The following is a 22006-nucleotide window of genomic DNA, read 5'->3' as shown; positions in this document are numbered from 1 at the left end:
TCTAGTTTAGGTTATGTTCTGAGTCTTGGATCAAGAGCTATCTCCTGAAGGTCACGCAAACAATCAGTTCCAAAAAATTCCACAACTGAAGCAAAATATGTGGCAGCACTTGAAGCAACGAAGGAAATTGTGTAGCTTAGGAAAATTCTAGAATATTTGAAGGAAGAACAAATACATTCAACTCCTCTTTTGATTGACAACACTTTTACAATAAAGTTGCCCAGGACCCTAAAGTTCCATGATAAAAAAAAGAATATCAATACAAAATACCATCTGATTCAACATTATGTTGAGGCCATAACAATCCACCTACGACATTGTTCCACAAATGTGGAGATTGCAGACATCTTCACAAAAGCACTTGGAAGGCAAAATTTTGAAAGATTCTAAAATTCTGAATAATGCTTGGACTCACCAACATCACTTTAGGCTAAGGGAAAGAATGTTGAACACCTAATATTTAGCATTAGGAATCCTATGTAAATATTGTAAATAGAAAAAATTAAGAGAAATTGGAAGATAAAAATACATTGGGATATAAAGCCAATAATATCCTTCTCCTTGTATATATTCATATATTATCTTAATGAAAATAAAACAAGTTATTCATAGAATTAATGTTGGTGTGACAAAATATAAAAAAGAAACATAAAAATTTACTAAAATACACTTTGAAGATGATTTTGAAGTTTTTTATTTAATTTAATTTAAATTATTTTTATTTTAAGTACTGTATTTTAAATTTAAACATTATAGTCAGTGGCAATGAGTTTTTTAACTAAAATTAGGAGCTTTTTGATTTATTTTACGGAGTATCAGATTTTTTAATTTATTTAGGTCATATTGAATTCAATGTTTAAAAGATTGTCTCGTTTAGTCACAGGTGGCGAGATTGACTTCTGATTAATTTTATGCTAGTGCGCTCTTGTACAACCAATATTTTGTCATTACTTTGACCAAAAATTGTAATTTCTTTTTTTTTTTAATTTGACAGGAAGATCGGTATTCAACATCCTTGTTTAAATGACATTTCATTTATTCAAGAAAGAAAGAAATAAAATTATTTTAACAAAAATTGACGATTTAATTTATCCCCATGGGATCTTCTATTTTAGAAATTAGCCAATGGGAAGATCTCCAAAGATTTATGAGAATGTGTTTTGATTAATTTTATGTGATTGCGTTGAGAATGTTTTTGATTAATTTTGTGCGATTGCATTAATTTTCAGCACATTGGTGACTAATTTTAGGCCAGTAGGGTATCAATGATTTTATTGAAACGCGGTATTTTTTTCTTACTTTTGCAAAAAAATGGATATTCACCATCATTGCTTAAATGTCGTAGTCTCGTTCATTCCAATGAAAAATGAATATTTATGGCTTTTATTGATGTGCACTCTTATTTTTGGAAAATTAGTGACCTGAAGATCTCCAAAATATTTGGAAAATATTTCTCCTTTTGTTAATGCGATTTTTGTATGTGAACGCTGCTATATAGGTAGGCTTGGAACTCCATTTTCTTACCTATCTTGAATCACCTAAGAGTTGCAATTTTTTCATTTTGTCGTGTGTATTATGAGAATAGGGTGGGTGGTGGTCTTGCACGAACGAGAGATGGAAAAACTTCGGAAGAATCTTTATGGGTAGTCTTCAATCACATGTAAAATAGAATGCGTCTGTAGAATTGGAAGTTTGGGTGGGTGGAGACGTGGAATACGGAGATGAAAAGAAGGCTCTCGGAAATTGTTAAATAACTTTCTTGAAACTTTAATTGCATCATTGTTAAATTATTCTTTTATTCAAATTGTTAAATAACTTTATTGAAACTTAAAACCTAAGTATCAATTTGCTCGTACACAGTTATCCAATGGAAATATGGACAGCTCACGAGGTTGACAGGATGTTAGAGTTTGTGTACATCCCCTTTATAACCCTCAACTCTCAAAGTCTTTGTTTATCAATTTAGTCTCTCTCTCTCTCTCTCTCTCTCTCTCTCTCTCTCTCTCTCTCTTTCTCTCTCTCTCTCTCATTTTAACTGGATATGTCACAGGGAATTTATTCTCTTTTTCCAACTCACAACATTACGCGGACAAAGGATTTGAAGAAAAGAAAATTTTTCGTGGACTCCACTTGATTGATAATACAGAGATGGGGTTTTAGGCCGGTGCTTTTCCCGAATAAATTCCTCTGTGTTATGTGTGATTGATTCCTTCTTATCAGTTATATGTGTTCATGCTTGATGTTGCTCATGGTTGATTAGCTTCCGCAAAGTTTATGGTAGATGTAGATCTAGTATTATGCTTTAGTACATTGCATATATCAGTTTGATCTGCAGGTGAAATTTCTACATGATATCAGTGAGCTAGCTAATTTGTAGAGAAAATTCTACAGAAAACTATTCCATGAAGAGCCCTATCTAGGTCTCTTTTCTTTGCTTCAACAAAAGAGTACATGGGTATGCTAATCAAGGTGGATATTGGTGGCCACCCACCAATTCCACTTGGACCCCCACCATTGCTTCTTTTAGTTTTTCAGTTTCCTTAATTGTAGCACATTTTACTATTTTTAGCAGTTTTTCGGGTCCTAAAGTTTCAGAGCCGTTTTGAGGCCCTAAATGACGTTTTTTTGGAAATCTACCGCAAGCTATTTTTTGTCTAAAATCATCTTTTCTATCGTAGTCCTCGGAGAGATCTTTCCAACGCATTATCATGCACGTCAAACGGAGATAATATGACCAAGTAACGACCTTGGGAAGTTGGCTGTCCAACTCACCCCAACGGGGCCCATAAACTTTTGGTGTTACATCTCCTCAGGTTAGGGTTTTGGTTGTTTAGGGTTTGCTCTTATTGTTCAATAATAAAAAGGCCCTTCAGCCTCATTGTAGTTGATTTCGAAGGCATGTAGTTGCCACATCTCTTCTCAGAGATAAGCTACCATTGCCCTAGCTGGTGTATTTCCATTTCTGTTTGTAAGCATATTTCAGTATTTTACATTAATGAAATGAAGTATTATTTCCACTGCATCTCTATGTTTATGGTTATCTTTGTAATTTTTTGTGTTCCTGTTTAAATCTGAATCATATGTGCACTCAGAAATCCATTTTTTTGGTGGACTTTATGAATTTCTTTTATAAGTCCTTCCATTCCCTCAACATTGTGAATTATAAACCAGTGGTTATGTGGTGTGGGTCTATTTCCATGGATGAGTTGGATGGTGGTGGGCATGCGAGCCACGCGTCCATTTAATCCTTTCATGTAGCAATCTCAACAGCAAGATGGCAACTCATCTATTTTTCATCCATTGTACCAGGATCTGTGAAAGCTCCAGGGGGGTGAAGTTCATTGTATTCAAGGTTGATATGATTTCTGTGAGTGTGAATTTTTTGGCCTTGAGGTTACATCCATGGAGTGAGGGAGGTTGATCAATATGCAGGATTTCGACCTTTGGTGTTTGTATGAGAGTCCGATGTGCCTTTTTGGATGCCATATATTCGCCAAAGGTGTAGAGAAATTTGCCATTAACAAGGGATTCATGTTCTGTGTTACGCAATAAGTGTGGTCTGGTAATTTAAGATTTACATCTCTAGAGATTTTCCCACATGGTTTCGATAGGAAAATTTTATATTACTCAAAGGGGATTCGAGAGCTATTCTTCATAAGCTTGCAGGTGGTATCTCAAGTGGATCTTATGGACAATTTTGGGGACCTTCACGACAACTTTATTTTTCTCTCTATTGAAATTAGGGCCCCTCTACCACTTTGTGTGTTCCCATCCCTCCTTTCTCTAGATAGAGGAGTTTATCTCATATGAAAGTTGTTATGTGATAGATTCCATGCCAATTTGGGCTCTCTGGTTTTATAAAGGTACCCAACTCTCAATTTCAAATTTCATTTCAATTATGCTCTTTGTCTTGTCTTGCTCTTGCAATTTTTTTAAGGACTTTGCACCTATGTTTCCTCCTATCTGAAGCATTTATTTCGCTTAAACCATCTTCATTATTCCCAAACTCCGATTATCCCTTCGTAACTCTCCCTCACCTCTCATGTTGTTCCCTCAACTGCTTAGGGATCCTCCCTCTTTCCTTCAGGTCCTTTTGGAAAAACACTCTAGAGCCCTTGCTGGGTTGAGTTACTAGTCCTGGAGCCTTAGTTGGACAAATGCTTTGGAGCCCGATAAAAGCTATGGGTCGAGTTACTAGTCTTGGAGCCTTGGTTGGAAGAACACTCCAAAGCCCTAGAAGGCTTGGATAGAGACTGATCTGAGGATGGTTTTGTGATGCCCGACCATGAGGTGGAACCATTGTTTGATGGGTTGAGGTGGATGGCCTCTGGAAGCCCTCGATGGTGTTTTTATTGATGTGTTCTATGAGATCCCAGGTTCATGCTTGGAATATGGCACGAGAGTGAATGGCTGAAGAGATATTTGGCTCAACCATTCTACAGTCGGGAAAAATGTGGAAATCCTATCTCGGGTTTGGATTTTGCTTCATCAATATTATTAGCACTCTGTAATTTTTCGAGGTTGCAAAAGAGAACCATAGAGGTAACCACAAAACCACTTTGGAAGCTGGGATCTAGCCTTGTCAGCTTCAGATAGGGATCTCTCTATCAGATTTAACTTTGTTGTATTTAGATATTAGGATAGTTATGAGAGTTCGGAGTTTGATTTTAAAATTGATTGGTTGATTAAATGCCTGAAACTTCCATTGGGCTATGGAGTCTACAACTTAACGTAGATCTGTTTCAAATTTTCAAAGGAGTTTCACAGGGCAAGCTAGTTGAACTAACTGGATCCTTTATGTTTAAATGAAGTGTGATAGAAGAAAAGATATAAGTTCAATTGAAGTTAAAGAGAAATTAAGAATTCTTTAACATGATATCAGAAGAAAACATTTAAATTATCCACAACCAGAATCTGAGTGTATTTTTAAACAAATTTTGTTCATCAACTTTCTGTAAAATAATTCAGGTTTAAGAAAACATAAGCATGGAAACAAAGAAATAACACATAAACAGTGAGAGAAGCACTTCACCAAATACTCCGACACATGAATCCTGTGAAGAATGTTCTTTTTATTACTGATCATCCCATCAAATGAAAATAATACAATAGCTTTCTGAAACGCAAAAATCAACCCTTGATACTTCAAAAAGAGAAGTATTTATAAGTTATTTACAAAATATCCTGTCAAAACTGATTAGGTTGTATTTAGGAATTCCTAAACTGAATCTATCTAATTGTTAAAAAAATTAGGAAAATCGGAACTATCTGAAGTGCTCGCACTTGATTTGTGGAATTGTTAAATATCTAGCCCTTCGAATCCTATTGTGTTGTTGATGCTGAGTTGTAAAACCAAGTCATCTTCTTACTCCAGTAACTCACATAATTTATCCCAACGTTGTTCACTAGGGATAGATGTCTTGAGTAACTTCCCATGGGCCTCATCCACTTCAGTGTATTTGGCAAAAGTTGGTTTGGAAATAAAGATATGCTTGATTTCATACTGAATGTCCAAATCATATGCCAATGCTTCTAAAACACTTTTCCTGTCACGCTTATTCTCCCTCCTACAAATTTATAAGTTTCTTTAGCCCTGGTCAACAATTTGTAACTGTAATATGACCTTGTGCTGAGCTTGTCATTTATTACTAATAAGCTGGGAAGTCCTTTTTTGTAGAGGGCTTCCAGCTTATTGAAGAACCTCTGTACATCAATGCCCAGAACTTGACACTTTTCTTCTAGCTACCTGATCAAATTTCTCTTGGTCAACACCTTTTTGACCTCTAGTATGGTTTCAGTTCTATCCTCAATCTCCAGTTCTTCTAGTTCCTTCTTGTTTTTGGAATTGAGGAACTTGATGAGCTCTATAGCTTCACTGGGTTTATCACCCAACTACACTTTGATTTTTTGAATAGCTTCACTAGATCTTTGAATTAATTCCTTTTGCTAAAAAATAATTTGTATAGACTCCCATATTTCTACCATGGCTTTATCTTGTTGACATAGAATGTCATTGATGTCAATATGACAATATTCGAGGAGCCAGAGGAAGCAAACAGAGCCATCAGAGAAGCAAACAGAACCATTGGAGGAGCAAATAGAGGTATTGGGAGCAATATGCCACAGAATACATTATCCGGAGCTATCAGAGCCATTAGAGGAAGAAAACAGAGCTATTGGGAGCTATCGAAGCAAAGTATGGCAAATAATGCCAAAGAATACACTATCAGGAGCTATCGGGAGAAATATAGTGTATATGCATGCAAATACACTATCGGAGGCGGAAGACTTAGTTATATTGCAAATACACTATCGGAGGAAGAAGACTTAGCTATATTGCAAATACACTATCGGAGGTGGAAGACCTCGTTATAGTGGAATACACCATCGGAGCGGAGAAGTATATATATATCAGCGATATGATAATCAGCAGTTTGGTTATGTGCCATCACCCTAAACCCCCGACAATGACATATATGTGCGGACCTGACGGAACATATAAGTTCAGGTTCATAAACAGTGAAGTCCACCAAAAGTGTTCTGAAGCATGTTTTTAGTGTATTTCAGATTTTCGGGCTCTAATCCTTAGCGCATTAAAACATGCAAATTTGCAATATATATATAAATATTGTATAACTGCAATACATGCGGACCCGTTGAAACAATGAAATATGATTTAATATCATATTGCATCCACTGTATCGGTAATCGCATATCGCAATACCCAAAGGGCTGTCCTCCTGGAAGCGTCGATTGCGATGAATGTTGCAGACCCGATGCAACATTACTAGTTGGCTTAATATAATATCGCATCCGCAGGTGAATCGGCCATCGGCCATTGGCGCGACTGCTGATTGTGATTACACATCGGACCTAATACAGTTATAGATATGGGTGAATTAAATTGGAAGTCCGCCCTTAAGCGATTCGGTCGTGTTTTTTCATATAATTCTGTGTATTCAAATTTTTGTATTGCGTGGGGTTTTAAGGCCAAAGATGCATATAAAATGCACCCAATAGTTTAGGAGGTCTAAATAAAAGCCGACTGCGATTATGACGTGGCATGTGGGTTTGAACTGTTGGTACAGTATCTCTATAAAATGATAAAGTCCTGTGTATTTCTATGATTTTTGATAAAAGGAGCTTTGTTACAGTTTTAACAGGCAGTAGTTTTTCTCTGTGTATTTGGTCCTTGTCATTGAATCGACGTGTCCCAGGAGTTTTGGTGAGCACGAAGAGACAGAGGAAGCTACAGCGACCGAGAAGCTAGCGCAGAGGAAACCGAAAAGCCAAAGCAATGAAGAAGAGGGAAGCCAAAGGACAAGCCAGTGCAGAGGGAGCTGAAGCGAGCATTGATGAAGCCGAAGAGCCAGTGGAAAGCAGAAATGAACAGTCAGAGGATACATAAAACAGGAAAAACAAGGAAAGGAGGTTCTATGTGTATAATCAGAGTGAGAGGAAGCCGAAGTTCAGGCAGAGGCAGGAGAGGCATGAGAAGCAGGAGAAGTAGGAGAACAGGAGTGAAGCAGAAGCTTAGCGGGCTTGGGAGTAGAGAACTACAACAAAACGATTTATACCAGATTTGGGTTGGAGTCCACAGGGTTGGAGCCTCAGAACTTTAAGGATTGAAATCCTTGGGAGTTGGTGCTCCTAAGTGCAGAACTATTTATTGCCTTGGAAAAACAGAGTTGGTGCTCCGGAGGTTGGAGCCTCACAAAAGTCCAAGTTGGAGCTTGGAAACTGATTGCAACCAGTTATATATTGTATTTATTTCATTGCATTTTTTGTGTTAATAAAAGCATTTATTCCAACTATCTATTTTCTGTGTTCCAGATATATATATATATATGTTTTGGTGATAAAAAAGAACAATTAAAAAGGAATATTGATTCACCCCCAACCTCTCAGTATTTCCAACAATTGGTATCTGAGTAGGCTTCTTCATACTAGCCTAACAACTTGAAGAAGGATCCACAACCACAATGAGAAATCACGAAGCATCAGGAAGACCTCCTTTGTTCGATGGCACTAATTTTGGTTTCTGGAAAAAGAGAATGACCTACTACTTAATGTCCCTTGGACCTAAAGTCTGGCAATCGGTTCTAAATGAGTACCCAATTCCTTCCACTCTTCCAACAGATCAAGACAAAAGGAAAGCATACATTGCAAATGCAAAAGCCTTGAACTCCATCACTAGCGGAATCACTGATTTCGAGTTTACTAAAGTCATGAACTATAACTCTACCAAAGAAATGTGGGATAAGCTAATTGGCTTATACAATGGGGACTCAAAAGTCAAGGAGGCAAAGCTTCAAACTCATAGAAGGCAATTTGAAAGTCTGAAAATGGAAGATGAAGAAGATATTGCAGAATAATTTCTCTGAGTAGCTAAAGTGGTTAACGCTCTTAAAGGTTTGGATGAAAACATTGAAGAAAGTACCATTGTTCAAAAGATCTTGAGATCTCTTCCAGAGAGATTTGACTCCAAAAATAAGCGCCATAGAAGAAATAAAGGATCTAGATACTCTCAAGATGGATGAACTCCATAGGATCCTCACTACCTATGAGATGAGGAAAGGTGGCCCAAACTCCAAAGATGCAGCATTCAAGGCTTCAAAATCAAAGAAGGGGAAAGAAAGAATTCACTGTAGTGATGAGTCCGATGTGGAATCCGAATTGGCTCAATTTGTACGAAAGCTGAAGAAAGGATCTAAGCTAAATGGTAAGTACCCTCTTATCTATTTCAAATGTGGAAAAATAAGTCATTATGCTACAAAATGTCCTCATAAACATGATAGTGATGATGAAGGAAATTCTAAAAGAATGGTACACAAAAAGAAAGGGTTCAATACGATGAACTTCTTCTCTAAGCAAGATGAGTCTAATGGGGATGAGTTTGTAGTCATCAAAAAGAAATCAGATGAGGAAAGTGACCATGATGAAAGCCAAGAAACATTATTCATGGCATTCACAAATGATGATGACTCAAGGCTAGAAGGAAATGTAGATGAACTGTTAATAAGTGCCATTGAAGAAAATGAGAAACTGTGGAATAAAATCATTTCTCTCAAGGTAGAAAATGAGGAAACAAGAAGAAGAGAAGATCTCTTGGAACAAAGCTAAAAGAAAAAGAAGATACTTGCGAAGAACGTGAAGCCAAAATTGTATCTCTTAGGAAGGAATTGGAGCAAGTTAAAAAGGGTTGGAAAAGCTCTCAAATACTTGAGACTATCCTAAAAGGTCAAAAACCTCAACATGACAAGTCTGGAATAGGTTTTAAAGGAGAAGCATCAAGCACTAAGAATAGTGTGAAAAGCTATGCTGATGCACTTTCCAGCAACCCAAAAGAAGAAAAAGTATGTCATCAAAGGCGCATCCCAGATCCAAAGAATGAAGAGAGAATAACTCCAAAGAAGAATGTGGATTCGAATCATGGATACTACAGCAAATACAAACCAGTATTCCATCAAAGGCCCATCTCAAATCCAAAGAATTAAGCGGGAGTAATTCCAAGGAAGGAAATTGACTCAAACCGTGGCTACTACAACAAGTACAAAACTATCTTTCTTGGACTTTTTTTCATTATAAAAACTTTGGTCATCAAGCAAGACATTACATGGCTTGCAAGAGTGAGACACCAAAGCTAAAGGATCAAATAATCAAACCATATGCCCCCAAAAGGTAGGGACAAATCAAAACCTTCAATTTGTTTGATCCCTTGACCAATTTTGATCTGATTTGCTCATTATGCTACAATAATGGACACTATGAACAAAACTACCCACTCAAAGGAGGAAAGGTGAGTAGTGAGAATCCCAACATGGATAAATGTGGCCTGGCTCTATATGCTCAAAATAATGAAAATCAATGGTTTGTGGATAGTGGGTGCTCTAGACACATGACATGGGACAAAAGGAAGTTCGTCTCATTGAGCAAAAAGGAAGGAAATGTGTCCTTTGGAAGTGGATATGCCAGAATTGTGGGAAAAGGAACTGTTACTATTATCAATGGAAAAGGAAAATCTCAGGATGCTTTGCTAGTAGATGGGCTCAAACACAACCTCCTGAGTGTCAGCCAAATCTGTGATCAAGGACATAATGTTGTCTTTAGCACCAAAGACTGTGAAATAAGGAACTCTTCCTCAGGGGAACTTGTGGCCAAAGGGGTTAGAACACCAGAAAACATTTACATTCTGAACAAGATTCAAGAAAATAAATGCTACCTGAGTCAGACAGATGAAAGTTGGTTGTGGTACAAGCGACTTGGACATACAAGCTTCAAAAATCTGATCCATATCAGCATGATTAAAGCTGTACGAGACATCCCAAGGCTATTCAAACCAAATCAAGGAGTATGTGGTCCATGTCAACATGGAAACAAAACTAGAACCAACCACAAGACCAAGGAGCTCTCTACATCAAAGCCCTTGGAGATCATCCATGCTAATTTATGTGGACCAACTAGAAATCAGGCACTCCAAGGAGAAAGGTACTTTGTTTTATTTGTTGATGACTATACTAGAATGATGTGGATATATTTTATAAAATATAAATATGAAACATTTGAGTGTTTTAAGAATCTAAAAGCTCTTGTAGAAAATGAAAAAGACTCAAAAATTAAGTGCGTTAGAATAGATAGAGGGGGAGAATTCACATCAAAAGAATTTAATGAGTTCTGTAATATACCTAGAATTAAAAGAGAGTTCTCTACTGCCAGAACACCCCAGTAAAATGGGGTAGTGATCCAGGTGGATGTTGGTGGCCACCCACCTATCCCATTTGGACCCCCACAACTGTTTCTTTCAGCTTTTTCAGTTTCCTAAATTGTAGCACAGTTTACTATTTTTAGCAGTTTTTCGGGTCCTGAACTTCCGGAGCTGTTTTGAGGCCCTAAACGACGTTTTTTTTGGGATTCTGGGGCAACATGGGTCGTAGACCGATGTTGCCTCCCAAAGTGGTAGTACTCGGATAGATCTTTCTAACGAGCTATCATACGCGTCAAACGGAGATCGTATGCCAAAGTTACGACCCCGGGAAATTGATGTACCAATTTACCCAAACGGGGCCCACAATTTGGCGTTTCATCTTCTAGGGTTAGGTTTCGGGATGTGAAGGGTTTTCCATTGTTTCTAAACAATAAATAGGCCTTCGAGCCTCATTGTAATACAGTTCGGAACAGTTCAGAGGCATGTAGCCGCACATCTCTTCTCAGAGATAAGCTACCATCGCCCTAGCTGGTTTATATCCATTTCTGGTTGTAAGCATATTTCAGTATTTTACAGTAATGAAATGAAGTATTATTTCCGCTGCATCTCTGTATTTATGGTTATCGCATCTCTGTATTTATGGTTATCTCTGTAATCTATTGCGTTCCTGTCTAAATCCGGATCAGTGGTATCAGAGCGGTCTTCTTTTTCTCTGTTTTTCTTTGCATGTCCCCAACGAGGTCAGGATATAAGGAGTTAGGGCTTGAACTGGTCGAACCTTTGCAAGACCAGCCTCGAAAATCCCGACGGCCTCCCATGGCGGATGAGAAGAAAGACGAGGGGGCAGGAGATCCTATCAAAATCTTGCTCGAAGAAGCGCTCGAGCGGCAAAGGAACGCGATGATGGATAGCTTTGCGCAGATCCTTCAGCGGCTACCCAGAGGCGACGCATCGACTTCCAAAAGCGACTCTGGAAACGCCACGCCGTTTAAGGTACAAGTTAATTTTGAAATCCCCATCTTCGAGGGTCAAATAGACGCAGATGCCGTAGATAAATGGTTAAATCTGCTAGATGGGTATTTTTCTGTTCATGAATTTTCAAGTCGGGAAAAGATTGTTTTCGCTCTTCTCAAAGCAGCCCCCCACGTCAAGGACTGGTGGGAAACCTACTGCGAGCAGAAGGACGAAAGTACAGGCTCACTATTTTCAGCCGCACCCACTTGGAATGAATTCCGGGATGCCATCAAAGAGCAGTATTACCCTGTCGGAAGCTATGAAGACAAATACATCAAATGGACCACACTGCGGCAGGGACGAGACCAAGATGTGCCAGAGTTCACAAACATTTTTCATACCCTTCGCACACAGTTGGGTATCAAAGATTCTGAGCTGCATCTGGTACTCAAATACCGTGGCTGCCTACACAGATACATCCAGGAAGAGATGGGGTTCTTGAACATCCCCTCACTCGGCACAGCGTACCGATACGCTGTTAAAATCGAGCAAAAGTTCAAACAGAAGAAGCGAGACTTTGGATCTGCAAATCTGAAGCCCAAAGGACAAAACCAAGGCGGGGTGACCCAAGACAACCCGTCGAAGCCGCAAGAAAAGAACAACACCACGAAGCCGAAGAAGGACACAGGAAAGTGGTGTGAGTTCCACAAGAGTCCCACTCATAACACAAGTGAGTGTCGGACCAAGCAGTCGCTGGTGGCCGAGTTGAAGGCTTCCGAATCAGATGCATGTTCCGACCCTGAGCCAGAACCCGACAAGGGGAATGGCAAAGGGAAGCAGATCATTGATGCGGATCCTAGCGCCACTGTCGCCACTGCCAAGATCCAGAAGAATGAACCTATAGATCCAGAAGAGGGGGAGCGTCTTTTCCACTCACAGATGTGGGTGAAGGGTTCGCCGCTGCAATTCATTGTCGACAGTGGCAGCCAAAAGAACCTCATTTCAGCAGAGGTCGTGAAGCGGTTGGGCTTACCGACTACACCACACCCACAGCCGTACAGTATCGGGTGGCTTCATGAAGGACGAGATCTGAAAGTTCGCCAGCAGTGCCGCCTTCCCTACAGCATCAAACCCTTCACAGACGAGGTATTGTGTGATGTTACACCCCTGGATGTTTGTGATGTATTATTAGGCCAGCCATACTTGTGGAGGCGACATGCTGTGTATGAGTCAAGGCCTCGTGCTGTCATTATTTCTTTAAATAATTCATTATACAGGATACCAGAGGTAGCCCCACCTACTGCCACATCTTTGATCACTACCAAGAAAGGCAGCAAGCTCATATCACAGACCAGGAAATTCATCTGTCTAGTTCACTCCCAAAACAAGGGGAAGATCGTTGCTACATCCATGACCCCTGCAAAGGGTTCCTCCACGCAGCAGCAGCAGCAAAGGGATACGGTCATGACAAAACACAGGAACAACTTCTCCTCACCCACATGGGTACCACACAAGTTTCAGGTGGGAAACAAAGTCTGGTTGCATCAACAGAAAGAACGCCTTACTAGAACCCATCAGAAGCTCAGACCACTCCGACATGGTACTTACAACAGTACCAAGGCTATGGGGAACAATGCTTTGGAGCACATAATTCCTCCATTCCTTCGCCTGCACCAAATGTTCAATGTGGACCGTCGTCGACCATGCTTCCCACCATCACAGGACACATCAGAGATTGCAGGACAAGTTCAGCAGATGGAGGAACTCAACGCAATGGGGACCATTGCTTCCTAAGGGGGGAGGAATGATCCAGGTGGATGTTGGTGGCCACCCACCTATCCCATTTGGACCCCCACAACTGTTTCTTTCAGCTTTTTTAGTTTCCTAAATTGTAGCACAGTTTACTATTTTTAGCAGTTTTTCGGGTCCTGAACTTCCGGAGCTGTTTTGAGGCCCTAAACGACGTTTTTTTGGGATTCTGGGGCAACATGGGTCGTAGACCGATGTTGCCTCCCAAAGTGGTAGTACTCGGATAGATCTTTCTAACGAGCTATCATACGCGTCAAACGGAGATCGTATGCCAAAGTTACGACCCCGGGAAATTGATGTACCAATTTACCCAAACGGGGCCCACAATTTGGCGTTTCATCTTCTAGGGTTAGGTTTCGGGATGTGAAGGGTTTTCCATTATTTCTCAACAATAAATAGGCCTTCGAGCCTCATTGTAATACAGTTCGGAACAGTTCAGAGGCATGTAGCCGCACATCTCTTCTCAGAGATAAGCTACCATCGCCCTGGCTGGTTTATATCCATTTCTGGTTGTAAGCATATTTCAGTATTTTACAGTAATGAAATGAAGTATTATTTCCGCTGCATCTCTGTATTTATGGTTATCTCTGTAATCTATTGCGTTCCTGTCTAAATCCGGATCAGGTAGTTGAAAGAAGAAACCAAAAAGTTCAAGAAATGGCAAGAACAATGTTATTAGTAGCAGACTTGTAGCCAAAATTCTAGAGAGAAGCAGTGGGGACAGCTGTCTATACCTTGAATCGAACTCAATTAAGACCAAATTGTGAAAAAACTCCTTATGAATTATGGAAAGGAAGACTTGCTTCAGTAAAGTACTTCAAGATCTTTGGAAGCAAGTGCTTCATAAAAATCAATGATGTCTCACCAGGAAAGTTTTATTCTCGAGTTGATGAAAGGATATTCCTTGGATACTCTACACGGAGCAAAGCCTACAAGTGCTACAATTTTCGACTAAGGAAAATAGTGGAAAGCATTGATGTAAAGATTGATGAAGACCCTCCAGAAAAGGAAATTGAAGAACATGAAGATGCTCCTCTTATTGAAGAAGAAGAATCTGAAGAAGAGGAAATAGATTAGGAAGAAGAAGAAGAGGAAAAATAACAACCTCATACCCATTCAAAGATGGAGTTTCTCCAGAAATATCATCCAGAAGAGCAGATTATTGGCAATAGAGATGAAGGGATGCAAACTCGAAGAAGGATGATAATTGTACCAAAGAGAAACGTTATTGCTCTTCTATCCATGATAGAACCAAAAACATTTGCACAAGCAAGGATCCTCATTGGGTAAAAGCCATGGAAGAAGAAATGTCTCAAATTGAGAAGAACGAGACATGGGCACTGGTACCTCGTCCAAAAGACAAACATAATAGGAACCAAGTGGGTATTCAAAAATAAAATGAATGAAGATGGACAAGTTATCAGAAACAAGGTAAGGCTTGTTTGCAAAGGCTATTCACAATTGAAGGAATTGACTTTGAAGAAACATTTGCACCAGTAGCTCCTATGGAAGCTATCAGGATGTTCTTGGCATTTGCTTGCTCAAAAGGATTCAAAATCTATCAAATGGATGTAAAATCAGCATTTCCGAATGGGGAACTCAAGGAAGAAGTATACATGGAGCAACCAGAAGGGTTTGATCTAACGGAAGGAAAAGACTTAGTCTGTAAGCTGAAAAAGGCATTATATGGGTTGAAACAAGCTCCTAGAGCTTGGTATGCAAGATTGGATCACTACCTACAACAAAAAGGCTTCAAGAAGGGAGTGGCATGAAGTAACCTCCACATAAAGATGGATGAAGGTAAGTTACTAGTCACACTTGTTTATGTTGATGATCTGATTTTTGCTAGCAATAATGATGAAATGAGCCATGAATTTTATCAAAACATGTCAAGAAAATTCGAGACGTCAATGATAGGAGAGTTATCTCACTTCCTTGGACTACAAGTATCTCAAACCAGAGCAGGATTTTTTATATCTCAAGCCAAATATCTTAAAGACATGCTTAAGAGATATGGAATGGAAGATTGTGCACCCATGAGCACACCTATGACCACAAATTGCAAATTGAGAAAAAATGATGACTCCCCTCCAGTAGGTGCAACTCATTACAGGTCAATAATTGGAGCCCTTCTGTACTTAACTGCTACAAGACCCGACATAATGCAGGCAGTAGGAATGGTGGGAAGATTTCAATCTGCCCCTAAACAATCCCATTTGTTAGTTGTAAAAAGAATTCTCAGATATCTGAAAGGAACTCTTGATTTCGGTCTTTGGTACCCTAAGAGCTCAACACTGACTGTAATTGCATACACCGATGCTGATTGGGCCGGAAGTGTAGATGATCGACAAAGTACGAGTGGAAATGCATTCTTTCTGGGAGGCTATTTAGTAGCTTGTCTCAACAAAAAACAGACATCCATATCATTATCCACAGCCGACGCCGACTATATAGCTGCAGTAGACTGTTGTACTCAAATACTATGGATGAAGGAAGATCTAAAAGATGTCAACATAGGTACAGATCAACCGATTACCATCTATTATGATAACACAAGTGCTATCAGTCTCAGCAAAAATCCAGTGATGCACTCAAAGACCAAACACATACCAATCAAGTATCATTTCCTTCGTGAACAAGTAGCTGAACAAAAAATCGTCTTGGAATATATCAGTACTAAGGAGAAAATAGTTGATATTTTCACAAAACCTCTTCCTCGAGAGGCATTTGAACATCTTCGTCAAAAGATGGGGGTTATATTTTTAGCATCACCCAAGTTCATTCATAAAGAGGTTGCAGGATAGGGGGAGCAGTTCTACAGGGGGGGCAGTTCGACAGAGGAAGTTCGTATGCATTCCTTTGCCATTGATGTCAAAGGAGGAGAGCAGAAGAATATTGCCATCAATAACAAAGGGAGAGATTGTCGACATAGATTGTCATTGATGTCAATATGGCAATATTCGAGGAGCCAGAGGAAGCAAACAGAGCCATCAGAGGAGAAAACAGAGCTATCGGGAGTAATATGCCACAGAATACACTATCGGGAGCTATCGGAGCCATCAGAGGAAGAAAACAGAGCTATCGGGAGCTATTGGAGCAAATTATGGCAAAGAATGCCAAAGAATACACTATAGGGAGCTATCGGGAGCAATATAGTGTATATGCATGCAAATACACTATCGGAGGTGGAAGACTTAGTTATATTGCAAATACGCTATCGGAGGTGGAAGACCTAGTTATATTGCAAATACACTATTAGAGGCAGAAGACTTAGTTATATTGCAAATACACTATTAGAGGTGGAAGACTTAGTTATAGTGGAATACACCATGAGAGCGAAGAAGTATATATATATATATATATATATATATATATATATCGGCGATATGATAATCGACGGTTCGGTTATGTGCCATCACCCCAAACCCCCAACAACGACATATATGTGCAGACCCGATGGAACATATAAGTTCGGGTGCATAAACAGTGAAGTCCGCCAAAAGTGTTCCAAAGCATGTTTTTAGTGTATTTCAGATTTTCGGGCTCTAAGCCTTGGCGCATTAAAACATGCAAATTTGCAATATATATATAAATATCGTATAACTGCAATACATGCGGACCTGTTGAAACACTGAAATATGATTTAATATCATATCGCATCTGCCGTATCGGTAATCACATATTGCAATACCCAAAGGGCTGCCCTCCTACAAGCACTGATTGTGATGAATGTTGCGGACCCGATGCAACATTACTAGTTGGCTTAATCAGCAGGTGAATCAGCCATTGGCCATCAGCGTGACTTCTGACTGTGATTACACATCAGACCCGATACAGTTATAGATACGGGTGAATTAAATTTCAAGTCCGCCCTTAAGCGGTTCGGTCGTGTTTTTTCATATAATTCTGTGTATTCAAATTTTTGTATTGTGTGGAGTTTTAAGGCCAAAGATGCATATAAAATGCACCTGATAGTTTAGGAGGCCTGAACAAAATCCGACTGCGATTGTGATTGTGACGTGGCATGTTGGTCCACTCTACTGGTACAGTCTCTCTGTAAAACGATAAAGTCTTGTGTATGTCTATGATTATTGATAAAAGGAGCTATGTTACAGTTTTAACAGGCATCAGTTTTTCTCTGTGTATTTGGTCCTCACCGTTGAATCGACGTGTCCCAGGAGTGTTGGTGAGCACGAAGAGATAGAGGAAGCTACAGTGACCGAGAAGCCAACGTAGAGGAAATCGAAAAGCCAAAGAAATGAAGAAGAGGGAAGCCAAAGGACAAGCCAGTGCAGTGGGAGCTAAAGCGAGCATTGAGGAAGCCGAAGAGCCAGTGGAAAGTGGAAACGAATAGTGGGATCAAACATCAAACAACCATTCCTTATAATCCCCAACAGAATGAAGTAGCTGAAAGAATGAACAACACAATCTTAAATATGGTACGTTTCATGGTGTTTTTCAAGAATGCTAAACTAACGTTTTGGGTTGATGCAGTTCTATGTGCTAGGTATATAAAAAATTAGTGTCCATTTAATGCTATAAAAAACAAGACTCCCTATGAAATGTGTTATGACCACATTCCTTTGGTGAGGCATCTCACAGTTTTTGGTTCGACCTGTTATGCCTTGATACCGAAGGAACAAAGAAACAAAACCAGTGCAAGGAGTCACAAATGTATCTTCTTGGGGTACTCAAATACCTCCAAAGAACATCGCTTCTATGATGAAGTGAATAAGAAGTTTATAATATCTAGAGATGTGATCTTTCTTGAGTATTCCAAGACTGAAAAATTTTGTTGAGCGAAAACTTGATCATTTGGATAGATTTGGTCATGCAAAGTCTTTTCAAGGGTTTTATAATGAGATGCCACATCTTCAGGGGGGATTCCTATACTGGATAAATCAGTGGAATCTTCTTTTGAAGCACTCTCTCCCCCGCATGAATCTACAGCCACTGATGACACTTTGAGTGATGTGATTGATAGAGTTGGGAGACTAAATCTTGATTTAGCCACATCTCATTCAACTGAGCATCTTGGGCCATCTCAAAAAGGTCCTCGAAAATGGCTGACAAAGACACTTGAATGTGTTTGTCCTAATGAGGTTGGAAAGAGATGAACAAGAAGCTCAACCAGATAGAATGGAGGTGATGTAGATGATTCTGATTCACCTGTTGATATGGACTTTTCTTATCATTGTGAATTGAATTTGTCGAAAAATTTCCAACCAACTTCCATCAAAGAAGCTACTTCTCATGATGATTGGAAAGAATTGATGCAGAACGAATATGATACTTTGATAAAGAACGACACCTGGAAGTTGGTTGATCATCCATTGGGAACCAAACTAATCGGCTTGATCCTCCGTTGGGAACCAAACTAATCGACTGCAAGTGGGTCTTAGAAAACAAGTATAAAGTAAATGGCTGGCTTGACAAGCACAAGCACCCGCTTGTGGAAAAAGGTTTTCCACAAAAGGAAGGGGTTCATTAAGAATAGTTGGAAGAGGAATAGATATTGGGAGATGAAACCCAATAGTCTCTCTCTCCTTGTATATAGTCATATTCTCTCTTAATGAAAATGAAACAAGTTATTTGTGGAGTTACTCCTGGCCTGACATGGTATCAGAGCTAGCCCCTAATTTTTTTTATTACATTGTAACTCTTTTTAGTTTCCTACCCTATGTTCTATATCAAATATCTCCATTTGGACATACCATTCTCTACATTCAATGCGTTGTTGAATTATCTTTGTGATGACTGCATGGATTTTTGAGTTAATCTCTGGTTGAATACCTTGGTCCAGGAAAATAAAACACACCCTCATTTTTATTGAACTTTGGAAAGGAATTTGTGAAGGAGAAGGATACAATGCGTGTTGTACATTTGATGGTGTATAGGTGGTTGTGTAAGTGTTGGAATTGATGTCAGACAAGGGTCAGCATGATGATTGGGTGTTTGGAAGGAATCCCATGGTTGTTGAGGTGCTTTGTAGAAAATCATCACAGTAGTAGGCTTACTGAAGAAGCCATAAAATGATGATTACATTGATGAGCTAGATGGAACTCCATGGTTGTTGCAAGCTTCTTGTACAGAATCATCATAGTAGCAAGCTTACTGAAGAATCCATAAAATGATCTTCGTGGTAGATGGTGTTCAACTGGATAAAGAGTCAATGGACAAAGACTTTTGCAGTTACATTCCAATTAGAAAAAGGACTCAAACCCTATATCAACTCTCTACATTGGAAAGTTATTTGAATAAGCTTTCCAACGACATGCGGAAGTCCAAAAATGGACTCCTGGATTAGAATTTATGGCTTGTTGAAGTTCAGGGACTTGAAGTCCTAAGAAAGTCGGGATATCAGAGATAAGCACATCAGCGTATCAGCAATCAGAGATTTGGATGTCTATGTATCGACATAATTGGCAATATCAGTAATCAAAGGTTGGAGGAGAACGAAACCCCATAGATCGGAGTATCATAACTTCTTCAAGTGAGTGAACCGCATAAAGTTGCGATATAGCGTCTAGGTTTGCCAGAAGAGGAATAAAACAGGATTTTAGTGCAAAACCAAGTATGATGAGAGTGTCCAGGGGTACCTGAACGCTAGCATGCCCATAGCATGAGAACGTCTAGTGATCGAGTGTTCCAAAAGCTTAGTGGGACCTAGGGTTGTTTGGAAGAAACATTAGATTGGTTCCTAAGGGTCCTAATTCTAATGTTGAATGTCTGTATGGTATGTTTCCATCGGTCCACTTCCTTAATGTGACTTAGGAGGTTGAATTATATCATAGTGGCCTCTCATCACATGTTTACCCTAGTTGGCCGGTTGCTTGGGTAGATGCGGGAGGAGGGGGTTACAAAGACTATTTATATATTTATGACATCCAAAACGCTAACTACTAGTGGTCTCTTGCATAATACATTTTAACCATTTTATTTATTAACTATGGCTCGTTTATAACTAATTCTGGTCCCTTTTCTATAATGCAAGTCATCCACTTACAATTATTGTTAATGCGATAACCTCTTACGAGATTTATTGATTCAACTAACTAACTATGACTCTGACCAGGCCCCTTGGGCTTATTAAATAAATAAAGGGGTTAGGTTTGGACCCTAACATTCAAGCACAATCAAGGTTGAGTTCAATGTTGCTAGCATGGCTAGCTATGAGGTAGGTTGAAGAAACTCTTTCGAGAGTTATTTTGAACAAGTTATGGATGTGACAGTGATACATTTAGATGATAAAGAGTGGGATCCAATTCGTAGATAATCCCATATATATTTGGGACTGAGATATCTTCATATATTGAGATAATGTTATGGTACGAGACAAGCTTAGGCTTGTAGTTGTTACCTCTGTGAGAGGGAGGATGAATAAGGTATCCTTTTCTGATGTATATATATGTTCTAATATAATATTTGATTTGATGTCCTGCATGAACAAGAGACTGTTTCTATTGAGACATTATACTTGAACTCTTTAGTGAGTTTTTTAAGTCGATACTAGATATGAGCACAATGATAATTTTCTGATCTACAAAAATCAAGACTGATCAAGGATACTGGGCCAAATCTTCCTTCCTGTTTGAGCTCCCAAGGTAAGGAATTGAGATGGAGGGCTCCTGGAGTCGAGGGACCTATGGAAAATAAGTAATCACCCCTATTTATTACTGATAGGGTCAGATATGTTGCTCCTCTATATTGGTCTATGGAGAGTATAACCCAGTTGGCATCATACCCACAAGCTGGGCTTGATGGGATTACTACTCCATGTTTGGCCAACGAGTTGAGAGAGTTCTTAGAGGTGTGTTACCCAAGTTGATTATGATGTAGTTGTTCTACCACATGACTACTGAGTGTCATTGTTGGGAAGATCAACATGAAATATGATGGTTGTGATCCTTACCTGGTATAGAAAGTGGTATCTCACCCATTGATTACATCATGGGATGGTTTTGATCCTTGCTTGGTAATTTGTATCTCGCCTATTTCTTGATGAGATGACATGGGGAGAGAGCGTCTAATAAGAATTTCCCCATTGTCATGGACATGAGGTGAGAGTTTCCAATAGGAAATTCCTCATTGTCATTAGATTTCGGGTTGAGATGTGCTCTTTGATGTGGTTCCAAGTTGAGTAAGGCTCCCTAATGATATGCTCTTTGATGTTTCATTGGGTTCCTCACTGGTAGTGATTCTGGGTGGTAGTAGTGGCGCCCTGATGGATAGAGGTGGTAGCTTGGGCTCCCCTGAAATTCAAATTATTCTTCTTTTAGATTCGAGATTGTTCAACATATGAGCAGAGACAATGAAGAGATAAGAAGGAATAAGCAAAGATGAACTGAGATGAACAATGATGATATATGATGACGAGATAATTGATGAAGACATGATATGATGACATGATTGGAATTTCTCCCTAGCTGAGAGGGAGTGTTAATTTGGAACCTCAGTGAAAAATTCTAATCATGGGAGTAGATTCCTCTTTTCGAGAGGGCCAATTTTTACTATTGAACTGCTCGATTTGGACAAGGG

The sequence above is a fragment of the Pinus tabuliformis genome, chromosome 3_2 (genome assembly GCF_031772625.1).
Source record: "Pinus tabuliformis cultivar Carrire ecotype Pingquan chromosome 3_2, CPIR1, whole genome shotgun sequence".
Taxonomy (NCBI): Eukaryota; Viridiplantae; Streptophyta; class Pinopsida; order Pinales; family Pinaceae; genus Pinus; species Pinus tabuliformis.
This window is presented reverse-complemented; position numbering follows the sequence as displayed.